The sequence below is a fragment of the Neovison vison genome, chromosome 6 (genome assembly GCF_020171115.1).
Source record: "Neovison vison isolate M4711 chromosome 6, ASM_NN_V1, whole genome shotgun sequence".
NCBI lineage: Eukaryota > Metazoa > Chordata > Mammalia > Carnivora > Mustelidae > Neogale > Neogale vison.
This window is the reverse complement of record NC_058096.1, coordinates 121,271,116-121,283,059: the sequence shown is the minus strand read 5'-3', so window position 1 is coordinate 121,283,059 and position 11,944 is coordinate 121,271,116.

Here is an 11,944-nt window from a genome sequence, read left to right as displayed (position 1 = left end):
CTGTGCTTGAGCTGAACTGAGATTTCTTGGAGCTGATGATGAGGCCGAGAGCAGCCTACACTTGGGCCAGATTCTCAACCATTCTGTGCCTGAGTTTTCTCACATATAAAATGGGGATGATTGGGGCACCTGGGTGGCTCAGTTGTTTGAGCATCTGACTCTTGATTTTGGCTCAGGTCGTGATCTCAGGGTCATGGGATTGAGCTCCGTGCTCAGTGGGGAGTCTGCTTGAGATTCTGGCCCTCTCCCTCCCTCTCTGCCCTCCCCCACTCTCTCTCTCAAATAAATTAAGAAATCTTTTTAAAAAATGGGGATGATAATAATACCCAATTTCATAGGGTTGTTTTGGGGATTAAGCAAGTTTATACAAGTAAAGCTCTTAGAAAAATAGCGAACAGCCATTAAGAGTTAACCATTATCAGTATTAGAGTAACTAACAAATGCAAATATTGAATGAGGTGGTTAGTATTTGGCTCAGCCCAAGCTCCTCTGACAAATCAGTGTTCTCATCTGCAAAATGGAGATAACAATATCGTGATTCCTTGTTGTCAGAATTAGACAAACTAGCACAGTGCCCGGAAAATACTAGAAGCTTAACAAATGGCACCCACAGTTTGACTATACGGACTAATGCTTTAAGGGCAGCACGTGACAGACGTCTGATGAGGAAGTGGGGTTACTGTCCAGTCCCTGTTAGTCCTACTCACTTGAGGTACTTCACACTCCCCTGCTCTGGGGCCTGGGAGCCAGCTGGAGGGGGACGGCAGGGTGAGAGTGTGGGGTAGAGAGCACGGGGGTCACGGGGAAATCCAAGAGGAGGTCTAGACCTTCCCTCTGGTCCTTAGGCATGTGCTCCCTTAGAGCACTTCTCTGGCCACTAATAGAACCCTCAGTGCTCCAATTAGGGGATTATGTTAACAATCCCAAGAAGGAAATTGGTTCCATGAAAATCCCCAGGTCCCTGGGGCTGAGAGGCTTAATGAGTCCCAGCACAAAGCACGCCACTGATTCTCGTTCCAGTTGGATCTTGCTTGTGATCGCATGGTTTGTGCTCAAGACGCACTCCAAAAGAAATAAATAAGTAAATAATACAAAAAAGATGGGCTTCACTCTGCAGCCCTATGTGGAAATGCTTGAGAAAAAAAAACGATGACCATCTTTGTTCAAAGATTTGGAGATTTGTGAGATATGTTTGTATAACTTCCTTTGCCAATTTCTTGTTGAGTTTTTGGCATATTTAAGTGCCAGATATCATAGAGGAGAAAACACAAAATCAAAGCCCCCAAATGATACTGGAAAATACTTTAATTTTTTATGTATTTTTATTTTTTTAAGTTCACTTTTATTTTTAAGTAATCTCTACCCCCAACACGGGGCACAAACTCACAACCCCGAGATGGAGAGTCACCTTGTCCTCTGTCTGAGCCCCCTCAGGCACCCCTGGAAAAATACTTTTAAAACACACAACTGCAGAGTACCCCGAATGTTGCCATTTCTGCTAAGGTCTGACAACGTTGGCTGAGGACTTCAGGCAGGAAAGACCCGGGCTGTGGACCGGGATGGGACAGATCATTTCACTTCTTTGGAGTTTCTTTTCCACAAAGTGCCAGGCTTAGATCTCTCGTTGGTTTTCAAATTAGTTTCCGGGGAGTTTCTGTGGTGCCCCAGGAGGGTTCCCACCCTCTATATCAATCAGATTCAGATTCTGATGTTTTACAAAAGGGATTTTCCTGTTAGATAAAAGAAAATGACTTGAGAGCTATTTTCTTAGATCATCTCTAAGCTCCTGTCTAGTTCTGATATCATTGGAGTCTGTGTTCAAGAGGACAGGAAAAGGGGGATAAAGACTGCAGAGGAAACACAAGAGTCAGACTGAGAGAAGAGCTTCCCATCACCGGCATGAGGAACATGAGAGGAGAGCTAAGGAACGTGCATTTGCAGGTTTTCTGAGAACAGTGGGTGAGCCAGGATGAGGGCAGAAAAACCCCGTTACCCAGGGCTGGGGTGGGGAGATGATTCTACAGCGGGAGGGTTCCACGGCCCTGTGAAATTCCTATGTGGGCCGCGCAATTCCTGCATGGGGACAGGCCTGCAAATCACACAGTAAAGTCTCTTTTCCCCATTTCTCTCCTTCAACCTGAGCTTCTTCCTCCCAGCTTTCCACCCAGGGTTGTGCCCTCAACAGATACCCCCAAGCGTCGACCACACGGCAGACACAGTGCGAGTGCTGGGGATACAGCGCCAACAAGGCCCCACTCCCTGCCCTCTCAGAACCCACATTCCACAGGTGGAGACCGACGCTGACCTCTGAGCCACACGGTCTTGCAGTGACACCTGTCCCAGGGCCCCAAGAGAGAAATGCAGAGCAAGAGCGATCATGGGGGACAGGCACCCCAGAGTTCCTGGGGCGGGCTTCCCTGGGAAGTGATGTTTCAGAGAAAACCTGAGAGGTGAGAATTAACCAGTTGGGTTGGGAAGGATGCCTATGCAAGTGAGGGCCCCGTCCCAGGGACGGAGCCCCAGTGACAGCTTTTCCCTCTGATGCACACACGTGGTGAGTGTAAGCTTTGAGTTCCTTTCCAAGTTCTAGTTAATGAATTCGCTCTCTTCGTTATCCCACTGACTGGATTAGTGCCCCTGATCCAGATTCAGTGGTGGTGAGGCGGATGCTGCCGCCTCCAGCCGTCCTTGGGAAGCCTGGGCTGCTCTGGGGATAAACTCCCGTCCAGAGCCTGGCTGTAGCCTGCCTGGAAGGTTGGGCCCAAAGTCTCTGTGATCCTGGGACTGTGGTCTGGGGGAGAATTGCCCTGGGAATGAAGCAGCACCCCCATCGTGCAGGGTGAGGACCACGCAGGAACCAGCACCTTCTAGTTTGGGGGGCCCATCTCGCAAGGAGAATCCTTATGAGGAAGGTGGGGGCAGGGCAGCAGGGTTGACGCATGTGGCTGTGTAGGGACCAGGCACACAGCAGCTTCGCCGAACCTATTGTGCTTTCCTCCCTTTTCTCTCAGGAGTAGGATGGCCTCCAGAAGCTGTGCTCTCCAGTCCTGGCCCCTAAAGGAGGCTCTCTGACATGGTGGAGAGAGGTGTTGACTTTGGAGTTAGACCTATTAGACAGAACTGTTGTTGGCTCTCTGTGTGACCTCAGCAAAATCACTTTACCTCTCTGAGATTCAGTTTCCTCATCAACCGAATAAAAACATCTCTTCTCCCAAGGTAGGTCAAGGGCTTGATATATAGTAGTTACTCTGGGACAGGTAGTCCTTTCTAGCTAAGTCCTCATCAGGGCTGAGTCAGGGCTTCTCGGGGGAGGATGTCCAGCCTCGTGATTCTTTCCCCCGCTCTTCCCAGCGAGGCCTCAGGCTGAGTCTGCAGAGGCCTGGGGTCAGCAGAGAGCCTCCTACCCTCCCATGGGAGCCCTTCAGGATGCACCAGGTGGCTCTCAGAGGGAGGTGGCATCCCTTCCCTCCACCCAACTCCGCTGCGCTCCTCTGGAGAGATGAAGGTCAGGCTGCCTGGCCAGGGCCCCCAGCATTTTTGCCTGTTTTTCCTTAGCTCACAGATGCAGTCTGGTTGACTAGAGAGTCTCCCTCTGGTTCGATGACATCAGGTAGGGAGATGGTTGGGCTTGCAGGCCTGTTCTCCAGCTAGAGCAATGAATGGCTGCTTGAAGGAGCCAAAGAGAAGAATGTTGGGAGAAGGGCGCCCCTAGGAGGGCCAGCCCAGCAGGAGGAAGGCCCAGCTGATGTGCAAGCCTGGGGTAGGGGAGAATCCCCAGGGAAGCCATGAGATCCAGCATCAACATCTTGCTGGAAGTTGGCTCCGCACACACAGGTCATCCCAAATAATGTGCCTCTTGGGCTGAGAATGTGGTCAGCCCTACTGCTGCCCACTGGTCCCTCCCCTTGGCCCACTTCGGGCCTCTCAAACCTCTGGTACCAGGTAGGCCTGGATGTAAGCTCCACGAGGGCTCATCCATCTCTACCCTGTGCGTGGGTTCATCCTCCGCATCCAACACACGCTCTGCCTGAAAAGATGGTCAGTAATACTTGTTGAGTGAACACTAGGACAGAAGGCACGCTAATGCAGCGGTTAGGAGCATGGGATTTCCAGCAGGACAGACCTGGTCAGATCCCACCTCTCAACTTACCAGCTGGGTGTCAGAGCCCCATCCTCTTCATCTACAGAACACAGATGGTGGCAGCAGGCCCCATGTCATGGGCTTTCTGGACGAGCACATGAGACCGGGTCTGAAGGTGTCAGTGTAGACTGTGGCTGCTGTGGTCAGCTGGAATTACCTTCTTCTACTGTTGTTGTGGACTGAGGCCAGGCCGTCTTGGTGTGTGCTGGCCGGGGGCAGGACTGGAGGCTGGCCCGTGGTGAGGAGAGAGACCAAGGAAACTGCCCTCTAAGAAGAATGAAGCTAGGTGAGAGAAAGAACTTCCCTAGTGGGAATGGACTGAAGGGCTGGCCGGACCCCACAGAGTTCTGGCGGGGCTCCCACACATGTCTTCACTGTCTCCTGAAAAGGGCAGGGTCCCAGGTTTGCTGCACAACTTGCCTGGCTCTTCTCCGTGGCTTCCGGCCTCCTCCCAACTCAGCTCAAAGGCTAGAACCTGAGGAGTCCGTCAGCATTTCTGTGGTGCTCTGTGCTGTCACCGTCACCGTAGAAACCAGGGACAAGAGAGACAGAAAAGGAACAGGAGAATGTGAGGTAGGCCGGGGTGAAGAACATGTGGGGTAATGGCCAAGCTTCAGCAGAGCCAGGGCTGTGGGGGGAGGGGCAGGAGAGACCCCCATGGAGTGAACTCATACCCAGCAGGAGCCACAAGTCCCTTCCAGCCATCCCCTGATGCTGGAGCCCGAAGACCCCTCTCCCATCCTGGGTAAGTAGAGGGGACCAAGCCCATCCTAGGCCTTTAGAGACACCCACGAGGTATGCATGCTGGGCGTGAGTCCCTTAGTCGAGGGCAGCATGGCCCAGTGCAAGACCATAGTTTTTGTTTTTGTTTTGTTTTGTTTTGTTTTCTTTTTTAAAGATTTTGTTTGTTTATTTGAGAGAGAGAGAATGAGAGAGAGAGTATGAGAGGTCAGAGGGAGAAGCAGACTCCCCAGCAAGCAGTGAGCCTGATGTGGGACTTGATCCCGGGACTCCAGGATCATGACCTGAGACGAAAGCAGTTGCTTAACCAACTGAGCCACCCAGGCGCCCAAACCGTAGTTTTTAATAACAGCCACGAGGGTAACTCTTGCTGGGGAATGGGCTTCCGTTGTGAATGTTGGGCCCGGTCCCACCTACCTTCTCCAGTTGAGAAAGCAGAGGTGAGCAATGGGGCTTTGAAGTTGGTTTTGTTTTGTTTTTGTTTTGGGGGTAGTAGAGACTTAGAGGAGTTTAGCAGTATAATTAAATAAGGCTTATAACAAATTAATCTGCCACATAATTATACACAAAACTGTTATTATGCTACATGGTAATTAGTCATCCATAGTAAATAGTCCACAAAAGCAAAGGTAACTGCTGTGCCTTTCACACAGCTGAGCCAGTGGTCATAGTGGGCCTCTTTTCCTGGTTTGCTCTCAGGGCTGAGCTTCCCTGGATGCCAGCTACCATTCCATCAGACTCAATTGCTGACTCTCATTAGGACTCTGGCGCCCTAGGCTCCAGGATTTCCTTCCAACCTCCTGTCACCCCCGGGAACCAGCGCGCGTCCCCCCAGTCAAAGGGTCCTTGGGTAATACATTCAGTTGCTCCTTAATTTCTGCTCTGACTTCAGGCTGCCATCCTCCTTCATTTTATCAGCTGATAGAAGGGCCCCAGTCCCACGTGGACAGCTCTGTACTGGCTGCAGCTGAGACAGAGGAGATGGGGACCAGTCAAATAGTCGGGAGGAAACTGGGAAACATTTGGGCTTATGATGATGAGATATGTTCTCTCTATAATGTCTCCATATACACATTATTGCTTGTGATCAAGCTATTTTCGTATGACTCAAAAACGGTTTTTTTTTTTTTTTTAAGGAGCTGAATAAGATCCAGCTTTTTATAAAAGAAGCCAATGGGCTGGCAGAGGAAACCAGCCTCCACCCACTCATACCGAGCCCTGGGATAAAGCTGGAGGGTCTACCAAGACTGAGGAAGCATCTGTGCGGGCAAGCGCTTTTGTCTGGGTGAGGGCAAGGACATGGGCCTGGTTCAGGCAAGTTCATGGGGTGGCATCCTGGAGGATGAGGAATGATGGTAAGAGCTAACCTTCCCTGAGCAGTTCTGGTGTGCCAGGCTCTGCTCTGAGCACTGGATTTGTACTAACCCAGGCGATCCTGACAGCATTGTGAGCATGGTGCTGCTGTTGGCCCTATTTTATAGAGGAGGAAAGAAAGTGTAGTGGTTTCAATGGTGTCTCCCAAAAGATATGTCTAGAACCTGTGAATGTGGCCTTATTTGGCAATAGGGCCTGCAAATACCATTAAGGCATTAAAGATCTCAAGATGAAGTCATTTTGGATTTAGGATGGACCCTAAATCCAGTGACTGGTGTTCCTATGAGACAGGAAAAGAGAGAAGGATTTGAGATGCAGGGACACAGAGCAGGAGACCGTGGGAACACAGAGGTAGAGCTTGGAACTCTGCTGCCTTAAACCAGGGAAATCTGGAGCCACTGGAAGCTGGAAGAGGCAAGTAAGGATTCTTTCCTAGGGCCTCCAGAGAGAGCTCGGCTCTGGCTATGGCTTGGTTTCTACTCGTACTAGAAGAAGCTCTTTGCTGCAGAACTATTGGCTTTAGTCAATGGGGCTGATGTCCCTTTCTTCCCCTGGAAGCCCCCAGATGTGGTCATGTCCACATCAAGGTGTGGCTGTCAGCCAACTATGCAGGAAACTGGTCACCTCTGGCGTATGCCCAGCCCACCAGCAACAGCCTTGCTTTGAGAGTGAGCAGGGCCTGTGATCACTGTGTGGGGTCCCAGAGGCCAATGGAGCCCCTAAGTGGAGTCCGGGCTCTTGCTTTGGTGAGGGTCTTGGTGCTTTCCTTGACAGCAGCAAACCTGACTGCCTGTCCTGCGGGGATGAAGGGGGACGCACTGGGCAGCCTTGCCTGGCCCTATCATCAGCGAGCAGGAGACCTCTGGGCCATGCAGAGAGACTGAGCTTCTAGTGGGGCAGGCCATTTCTTCTGGGAAGTCTGGCAAGGGGCATTGCTCTGTGGTGCCACTATGTTCTTATTCCTTCCTATATCCCGCTTCTCAGAGATGGCTGGCAGATTGAGTAGCTTCTTGGGCATAAGGTCTTGCTGGAGCAGGAAAGGGACTTTGTGGGTTGCCTGGGTGGCTCAGTGGGTTAAAGCCTCTGCCTTCGGCTCAGGTCATGATCCCAGGGTCCTGGGATCGAGCCCCACATCAGGCTCTTTGCTCAGCAGAGAGCCTGCTTCCCTTCCTCTCTCTCTCTGTGCCTGCCCTCTGCCTACTTATGATCTCTGTCTGTCAAATAAATAATTAAAATCTTAAAAAAAAAAAAAGGAAAGGGATTTTGTGCTCTCAGGAAAGACAGGCATAGTAACCAAGGCCTGGGGACCCCGTGGGATATTAGCGGAGGGCAAGGTATTGGGAGGCTTGTCTTGGGGCCCCTGAGGGGGAAAGCTTGAGAGATAACACAGGGATACAATGGGCTCAGGCAATCTCTGGGTGTCCCAGGCAGTACCACCAAGCTCACAGCGGGAATTAGTCCTCGGTAGGAGGCAGGCCAGTGCGGGGGCTCTGCAGGACTCAGGAGGATTGTGGGACTCATAGCAAGGCAGAAACCATGCAGACTTTCTCTTGTCTTTGTTCATAGCCTCCAGCTACTAGCTCCTGCCTGGCACAACTTTGGTAAACTAGTGAACTTCACTAGGGTCTAAGCAGTGGGGCTCCATTGGTCGGGTTCTGCGACTGCTCTTCACGTGAGTGTGGGACTGATGATGTCAGTGCCCATGGGGGCGGAAGGAGCCTGCCACTCTCCAGGGAAGAGGACCCAGTCTGCAGGGGCCACATGGGGCTGTCTCAGGCATTTGGGTGAAGTCCTTTTGGCTAGGGCTGAGCAGAGGAAGAGAATTGTGGGGACTATGTCCTTTATAGAGACGTGAGTGGGTCGTTTTGTTTCGGGGTGACAGCAAAGGGAAGAGATTTCAATGTTGGGCCCTTACTTTCTCTGGGTGGTGCAGAGATGGCCTTGAACCTGAAAGAGGGTTCTTCATGGCACCTGCCTATCTTTGGTGTTCTTGGCTTGTGCCGTCCGTCACCAGCTCGGAAGTCCGGCTGGGTGGTTGTAGCTGGACATGATTTCAGGTGGCAAGTGGCTGGGGGCTCAGCATGGGGCCCCTATGACCTTGGAGCTAAAGCAAAAGTAATATAGTGAGTGTAGTCACAAAGAGTGTGGGTTCTGGAACGCCCTCTGGGTTTATACGCAGCCCCGATCAAACACCTGCCAGGTGACCTTGGGCCACTTACTTAGCCTTTCTGGGCCTCAGTTTCATCATCCATATAACGAGATTCTAACAATATGCACTTCACAGACTTGTTGGGAGAAATACATGAGTTGATCTATGTGAAAAAATAGAAACAGTGTTCGGTACCTAGTAAATGCTGCACATTATGGGCTCCTGTTACTCTTCAGGGGTCAGCCTTGCCTTAAGGGCTTGCACGTGGGTGAGTCACTCTGCATTGGGGGATAGGCCTGTGTCCCCTGGGTGGGCCTGTTCCGTATCCCTGGGTCCCCCCCGCATGCCATCAAAAACTTCCCTTGAGGTAGCGTTGCCTGAAGGCAGATGACATCATGGGGAGACTGAGGGGTGGTGAGCATGGACCAAACAGCTTCTGCCCCAGGCCTCTTCTTGTCACCTCAGAGCCTCAGAGCAGACTTTCTGGGTCATACTTTGATTCCATCCCATCAGCTTCTACTCCCACTCTGCGGATTTGCTGTCACATGAGCACCACTCCAACATCACATTCCTCCTCTCTGCTCCATGAAGTCACAGGGCGTCGGGGCCAGAGGGTGGCTGAGAAGTTCCAGAGCCCACGCTTTCACCATGCTGGTGCCTCCCAGAAGGAGGAGAGGTGCTGACCATCACCCCTGGTCTCCTCTGCTGGTTTCCCGACGACCCCCTGACCAGGCTCCAGCTGGAGGGCCAGCCCCCTCCCCTTTCTCTCCCCATGGGTCTGCCCTACAGGACTGGGGCCCAGGACTGCCAGAACTCCAGGTCTCTTTTTTAAGAGAAGCAGAAAACTAATTTTTTTTTTTTAAAAATGTGAATTCTCTTAATTTAAAAATGTGAGTAACCAAAACAATTTAGAATATCATTTTAGAAAAAGAAAGAAAAGGGGAAAACAAAACAAAACAAAACAAAACCAGAACCATGCTTGGCTTGTGGGCTGCCAGGGTACAAGCCTAGCCTGATGGCGCTTGTCCACATGAAGGGCTTGCCACCGGGCTGCGAGAATTTCCGGGCTTCTAAAGACCATAGGAGGGGCTGCGTGCCATGGAGGTAGGATTGAGAATTGAAGGCTGTGAGGTCACAAGGAAGAAAGACTATAAACAGACGAAGATCAATGCACTGTTGTGAAGGACCCGAAGAGTCATTCTGCCTGTGACCACTGAGGTGCCTTCCTGGGTCTCCCAGTCACCGCGCCCCCAGAGCCACAGCTCCACGTGGGGCTGCGGAGGCAATGGGCCCAGGAGGGCTGAGTGGGGCAGGGAGGGAGGCTTGCTTGGAGGCGTTGGAAGCAGCTCGGCTTGGTTGCTGAGACGTGAATCACATTTCCATGTGATGGGTGCAGTTCACACTTTGTAAGGGAACAGGGAGCAACTGGAGCCTGACTTTTCTAAATATACCGTGTAAGCCAACAGCCGCCTGGCTCTGAATTGAGATTCCTGACAGGAGGCTGGGTGAGCCCTCGGATTCCACTCACTAGGGCTGCATCCCGGGCTGTCCTCCTCCAAGGCGGGGGAGAGGGGCTGAAGCTGGGAGCTGGGACTTCCAGAAGGAGTCCACTGGCTTCCTTTCCCGGGTAACTACATGTAGGGATTCTGGGAAACCCTCACCCACCCAGGTTAAGGCATACAACCACAGGGCTTCTGTGGCCAGAGGAGGCCACTTGACCCCACTGCAGACTTCCCTCCCCCCTTCACCTGGCCCAGAGATGCCTGGTTGTGTCTTACAAGCTCCCAGGGACAGGCAGTCTCCAGGACACCCTCCCCAGGAAGGGTTAGTCTCCCCTTACTCTCTGATCTCTTGGAAATTCGATACCTGAAATCCCAGTGTGGGCCTTCCTTGGTAGGAAGCTCAGGTTGGGGGAGGAGTGTGAAATCCTCAGATGGATCACACTCCTAGAAGTACCCAGCAGGGCTGTCCTGCAGGCTGGGGGGTAGGAGATGCCACTGACCACCTCATGTCCCTTTGTCTTCTTGGCACCAGTTTCCAGTGCTGGACAAGCGGAGGCTGAAGGTTGCAGCGCTGGTCTGAGGTCCCATCCAGATCTGAGAAGTCATAGTTTGCAGGTGCGTGATGTGGGCTTGAGATGTGGGAGTGGGGGGGAGGGGATGCTATTTTGTGACAGTCTTCCATGGGGCAGGTGGGGCTGCTCACCTCCTTCTAACTTTGCATGGGGAGAGCAGCGGCCCCAAGCTGCCAGCAGGCTGTGATCAGCGTCCCAGCTTTCAGCAAGAACTGGGGCTTAATTAGTCCTGAGGGTGGGGAGAAGACGCAGAGACCACCAAAGAAATGGAGGCTGGAGGCTGTGGTCAGAGACGCCCATGACACGTGGGCGCAGTGTTGGCCGGTACTGGACCAGACCCGGGAGCGGCTCTGGTCCTGGGCCGCTACAGATCCGCAGCCATCGGGCCTGTGGGAATTTCTTGTTCCCAGACTCTCAGCTGTCAGCAGCTTTGCTAATGAGAAGTGCCTGAGGAAGAGGCTGAGGCTCCGGAAAAGTTCTGAGCGCAGACCAACAGTGCTCTGACTGCAACACTGAGGGGGTGGAACCCTCCTGAGACCTCAGGTTCCCAGTGTGCCCACTGGGCTGCTCAGAGAGCTCGGTCCAAGGGTGCACTGAGGGGACACCTGCGCCCTTTGAGAAGCTGTCTGGGTGGGGTCCCCACATACCATTCATCTTAGATGAACGCCCTGCCCCCCACCAATGTCACTGGGTTCCAGGGACTAGGGAGGCGGCACTGTGGGCTTTAGGGGTCTGTGGGTTCAGGATCAAATCCTGCATCTGTTGGTCTTCAGAGAGGTCATGCCTGCGGACAGGGCAGCCGGTCCAGCTCTGCCTACACATTGCCTTTCCAAGTTTCTTCAGAGAATTTAAACTACCTGTGGGGACCCTGAGGACGCGGCTGGCTAAGCGTTCTGCTTTTGGTTTTGGCTCAGGTTGTGATCTCAGGTCCCCTGAGCTGCCTTGGACTCCGCGCTCAGCCTGGAGTCTGCCTAGGATTCTCTGGCCCTCTGCCCCGCCTCCCTCCACTCGCGCATGTGCACTTGCGTTCTCTCGCCCCAAACAAGGAGGAGCACAAAAACTGAACAGCCTCTGAAACAGCCCTGCTTAGTATCTTGTTTGTAAGTGGGGTGCCTGCTTGGCTCAGTCAGTGGACCGTGGGACTTTTGATCTCCAGGTCTTGAGTTCAAGACCACACTGGGTGCAGCACTTACTTTAAAAAAAACTTTGTTTGTGGGCACCTGGGTGGCTCAGTGGGTTAAAGCCTCTGCCTTCGGCTCAGGTCATGATCTCAGGGTCCTGGGATCGAGCCCTGCATCGGGCTCTCTGCTCAGCAGGGCGCCTACTTGCGATCTCTGTCAAATACATGAATAAAATATTTAAAAAACAAACAAACATTTGTTTGTAAGGTTCCTGCTGATGATGTCCTAAATGCCAGTGGAAGGCTAGGACTGAGACGATGGTGGTACATGGGCTTGGGAGGAGT